This window comes from Camellia sinensis, chromosome 5 (assembly GCF_055761805.1).
Source record: "Camellia sinensis isolate YWXY chromosome 5, ASM5576180v1, whole genome shotgun sequence".
NCBI classification, from domain to species: Eukaryota; Viridiplantae; Streptophyta; class Magnoliopsida; order Ericales; family Theaceae; genus Camellia; species Camellia sinensis.
Genome location: NC_138965.1, coordinates 205,261,174 through 205,267,173, shown reverse-complemented (window position 1 = coordinate 205,267,173; position 6,000 = coordinate 205,261,174).

Sequence of the window (6,000 nt, the reverse complement as noted above, 5' to 3'; positions counted from 1 at the left end):
GTAGGTCTCTGATGTTCCACTTTAACACGCTGACAATGCAGACATTTGGAAACATGGCTTGCTATATCTCTTTTCATTCCAGTCTACCAGTAGTGTTCCTTCAGATCATGGAACATCTTTGTGTTACCGGGGTGGACTGCAAATCTCGAGTTATGAGCTTCCTCCAGTATATTCTTCTTGAGTTCCGGGATGTCAGGTATGCAAATTCGATTTTGAAATTTCAGTATCCCATTACTTATAGTCAAATTAGGGTCAGGCGTATTCCTTTGTTCCTCGTACTTTTTCTTCAAAAATTTATCTTCCCATTGGCGCGCTTTAATTTCTTCAATCAATGTAGGCTCCACGGTTATGTTGGCGAGCAACCCATTGATCTTGCAGGAAATAAGAGTACATGCCAAACTTCTAGTCGTCTTTCGGCTCAGTGTGTCTGCCACCATGTTAGCTTTGCCTGGATGGTGATGGATTTCTACATCATAGTCTTTCATAAATTCTAGCCACCATCGTTGCCTCATATTCAGTTCTTTCTGTGTGAACAGATATTTAAGACTCTTATGATCAGTGTAAATCTCGCAGGTTGCACCGTAGAGATAATGACGCCAGATTTTGAGGGCAAAGATCACCGCAGCCAATTCCAAATCATGAGTTGGATAGTTCTTCTCGTGAGTCTTTAATTGTCGCGATACTTAGCAATGACTTTTCCATTTTGTATGAGAACGCATCCCAAACCATTGTATGAGGCATCACTATAGATTACGAATCCATCTGTTCCTGTAGGGGGTGCTAGTATAGGAGCTGACACAAGTCGACTTTTTAATTCTTGGAAGCAATGCTCTTTTTTGTCAGTCCATTCAAAGGGTATGTTCTTCTGAGTAATTGGTCAAGGGCGATGCTATCTTTGAGAAATTTTGCACGAAGCGTCGATAATAGCCAGCTAGACCCAAGAAACTTCGAATTTTTGACACATTAGTAGGTCGTGGCCAGTCCACGCTTGCTGTAACTTTTTTGGGGGCCATCTTTATTAATGACATGACCGAGAAAGTGTAAACTAGTGATCCAAAATTCGCATTTCTTCAACTTGGCATAAAGTTTGTGATCACGTAGTGTTTGTAGAACCATTCGCAAGTGCTGCTCATGGGCCTTTGGTGACTTGGAGTATATGAGGATGTCGTCAATGAAGATGATGACGAACTCATCAAGATAGGGTTTGAACACTCGGTTCATGAGGTCCATGAAGGCTGCTGGGGCGTTTGTGACGCCAAAAGGCATGACGAGATACTCGTAATGGCCATAACGGGTTCTGAAGGCAGTCTTTTCGATGCTTTCCGCTTTGACTTTTAGTTGATGGTAACTAGAACGCAAATCGATTTTGGAGAATACTTGGGCGCCTTGAAGTTGATCAAGCAAATCATTAATTCACGGTAGAGGGTACCGATTCTTGATAGTGACCTTGTTTAGTTCTCGGTAATCGATGCATAATCTCATCGTGCCATCCTTTTTCTTCACGAACAATACCGGAGCTCCCCAGGGTGAGGTGCTAGGTCGAATGAAACCTTTGTCCAATAGTTCCTGGAGTTGAGTCTTCAGCTCTTTCAATTCTGTCATCGACATGCGATAAAAAGCTTTTGATATTGGTTGTGTGCCAGGTTGGGTTTCAATGGTGAACTCAATTTCCCGATCAACCGAAATACCGGGTAGATCTTCAAGAAAAACATCCGAAAATTCTCGAACCACAGGGATTGCATCAATAGTGGGGGCCTCTTTTTGTATATCGATTACATAATAAATATAAATACCACACCCCTTTCTTAGAAGTTGTTGGGTTGTCATAGAGGATATAATAGAGGGAGGGTTAGAGACTCCAGTCCCATCACAGACAAGTTTGGTTTGGTTTGGTATCCTAAGGAAGACCTTTTTGGCTTTACAATCGATAGAGGCATGGTTGGCAGCTAGCCAATCCATACCTATGATCACATCAAAGTTCCCAATGCGGAGGGGAATCAAATCTACGTATAAGGTTTTGCCTTTTAGGAATATAGCACAAGATCTGTACACATCAGTACTACAGGCAGACTTACCGGAAGGAAAAGACACAGACAATATATATCCTAATGGTTCGGGTGTTGATGCCAACTTGGCAGCAAAGTGTGGTGCAACAAAAGAATGAGTTGACCCAGAGCCAACGAGGACATGAGCTAAATGACCATAGATAGAAAGTATACCTGACACAACGTTTTCAGTAAACTCTGGTTTTCCAGGTACTAAGGCGAAAGCCCATCCTTGACGTTTTTGGTCCTTCCTCTCTCCTCCAGGTCCTGCGGGTTTCCTGACTGGGCTAGAGGGACTGGCTGTAGGATTAGTCAGTTTTGGATAATCCCTCAACAAGTGGCCAACTTGACTGCATTTAAAACATGCTCCCGTGTCTCGACGGCATTGTCCCCAATGAGCCTTCCCACAAATGGGACAAATTGGAACAGTGCCACCTCAAAGGTTGGTAGGACCTTGATGGCCTGAGCTGGTTGTGCCCATATTCACCTTTTTGGGAGGCGTAACACCGGGTCTTCTGTTATCTCTTTCCCAGAATCGCTTCTTGTGGCTTGGTTCCCCAGAACGCGAGGCTTTAATCCTCTTTTTTGCAATGTACGCCCAATCTACCACTTCCGCATAGGTTGGCAGTTTTAAGACCTCGAGCCTGTCTTTAATTTCAGCATCCAATCCTGCTTCGAATTTTCTTGCTTTTCAAGTTTCGGTGAGGATGACATATGTTGCAAACTGAGTGAGTTGTGTGAACTTGTTCTCGTATTCTGCCACCGTCATGGTTCCTTGCTTTAGATGTATGAATTCGGATGCCTTCTGTTCCCGCAATGAATCTGGGAAGTATTTTTTGTAGAATGCTTCCAAGAATCTTGCCCCCAAGTCGTAATTTCTTCTTTGGCCAGAGTGAGAAACCATCATTCCTATGTATTGTCTTTGAAGTGGCAGTGGCGAAAGCTACCTTTTGTTTTTCGGTGCAGGGTAGGGCGCGAAAAATCTTTTCCATGTCTTTAACCCAAGCATCTGCTACCATTAGGTCTGGGCCGCCGGTAAATGTGGTGGGTTTCAGATCCTGGAACTGTTTTATGGTAACCGGCTCTTCTTGCCGTTTCGGCATCCTATTATTGATGTTAGTTTGCAAGGCTTGCAAAAAGCTAGTAACCACTCTTTCCAGTATTCTTTCAATCGATTCAGTGCCATTGGCTGATGACTCACTTCCATTACCATTATTAGCCATTCTACAAAGTAATAAGCGAGGCATTATATTCACAACGCAGCATATATATAAGCATGTGTAGCGCAATCTATATTTATATAAAATGCCAACTTCATATATATATATATATATTTACAATTCATATTACATCAGTCAGAATATGTTTAGTGTCCCATCCTTGTGGTAACAAAAACAAAAAGACAACAAAAAAAAAATATTAGAACACATCATGGTCAGCATACAAAAAGATTTTCTTCCACCCAAATCTAGAGTGGTAGGTCAAACGGGCCGAAAAACCATGGGAAATCGTGTTGCATAAAAGGCTTAAATTCCCTCTCCAACTGGACTATACCAAAACATATCCACGCTACTTGGACTGTGAAAATGGGAATGGATTGTATGTATCCCAAGAATGCTCGGTCGACAATCCAACCAAGTGTTTCAATATATGACAAGTCATTATTAAAGTCAACATTTTGAATATTAATTATCTCTACCGGGTTATGGATTGTGGTGAAAATATAGTCCTTAGGGTATACGTTCCCCCTTCTGGCCACAAACTCTGGGGGTAGAGGGCCTATAATATAGTGCGGGCGGTCATGTCTCGGGGCAACGCCAAGGACACGAGATGGTCTAAGAAAACGTCTACGTGTATCGACAAGCCTTTGTCTCCATAATAAATGTTGGACATCGATAGGATCAGCCTGGATATAAACTGGCCAACCCATCAACTGGACAAGGCCTGCGTGCAGTTCTTTGATTATGTCCTCGGAATCTCTCCAACCCTCAGGTGAGGCCAGGGCGAGGTGCTCGACTAAGATCTCATCTAAATTAATGTCTCCGAGCTTATCCCAAAACGCATCATCAAGATTAATCTCTGAAATTCCTACAATATCAAAATAAATGTGAGATTTTATACAAAAACATCACAGGTAAATATTTATTATTATATATATTTTTTATCTTATTTTATTTTATTTTATTATGTTTATTTAGCTATATAGTTTTATTCATAGATTTATTTATAACTTTTCGAACTTCCTGATCAAATTAAAATAGCTTTTTTTTTTTTGAACTGTTGCTCTAATACCACCTTTGTCACGACCCAACCCCAGGGGCTTAGGGTTGGAATTGTAACTTACTAACTTATTCTATTCGTAACAAATTAAACTGCGCAAGCGGAAACTAAAATAATTAAGCAGGAGATTACTTCATTTTACTATTTTAATAAGAGAAAATACATTTATAGGGCTTTTATTATTTTATTATTCAGTGATGGGCCCCGAGTAGAACAAAAAGGAGCAAAAATATAAATAAAAAAAAAAAAGGAAGAAAGATATTAAAAAAAAAAAAAAAAAAGTGGTTCAACATCAATTCATGTGCGGGTTCCATTTCGTAAGGTTATGGGTTTCCCCTACATCTCGTCACCTGAAAGGGTAACAGCTATAAACACACAGCAGAGTGAGAAATATTATGCCAAGAGTATAGAAAATACAAAACAACCATGGATAGTTAGTTAAGCCAAAACATTTACATAACTCAATTTGGTAAATAAATCATTTAAGTGGCAAAAACTGAAATACAGAAATTATGTAAATAACTAACCATAACCACGGTACAGAATAGAACAGAACAGAGGTCACATAAATGACAATCAGAACAGAGGTCAATGGATCTATGACAAACAGAGGACCACGAAGTGGCCAAACAGAGGCCAATGGTTATTTAAGTCCCCAAGGCATGGGACTCTTGTGGTGGTACTTATAAAACATAATTGTTTATAAGGTCATAGTCAAATATTCTTTAAAATTTAAACAAACATATCCATGGGTTTTATTTTTAACAAATAGAGTTCAGAAAAAAAATCCACATAACTGAAATATTCATATAATTTATAATAATTTATAAAACATAACTTGTATAAAATAAATTATGGTAAGTTAAAACATACGTAAAATACATTATGGTGACTCAAGGTATAATATAACTCACCTTAATATAGACCCTTAGCCTTTCTTTTACTAACATAACCTTCATATTTACGTACCTCTCCGTTCCTTTTCTTTTCTGTTCTTTTTCTTTTCTTTCTCACTGATTTCAGTAACTCCATGACTTTTGATCAGTTCTTCTCCATTTATAGGGAAGCAGAAGCGCCCTGTGGCTGACACGTGGCCGATCTTGTCGATCTCAAATCCTTTTTCATAATTCACCCAGATTTGCTTCATTAAAACCGTAGATTATTACTTATCTAAATAAATATTTAAGATAATTACATTTTTGCCCAGATTCTTAATATAACTATATAAACAAATTAATCCCTAGCTAAATTATACTTTATCGTATACCCACAGAAAATTATTTATTTATTTTACTACCATACCCACTATTATTATTATTATTATTATTATTATTATTATTATTATTATTATTATTATTATTAATTTACTCTTACTTTTGTATTTATTTATTTACTATCTTTAACTCTAATTTGGCCCAACTAATATTATAATTCTATATTTGTGTTAATTTGGCCCCACCGAGGCACCAGTGGAGCTCATCAACCGCCCCAGCCACGGACAAGTGTCGATCGGAGTACAGCGCGAGGTCTCCGAAAAGAGCCCCTAGAAAATCCAGGATTTTTCGCGCCCTACAGGAGTCGAACTTGACTCATGGCTATGGGACGGCAATGCCTTCACCACTGGGCCACCACCCTCGGTGGTATAGAGGCAATGACTTGAAAAATAGGATTCTAG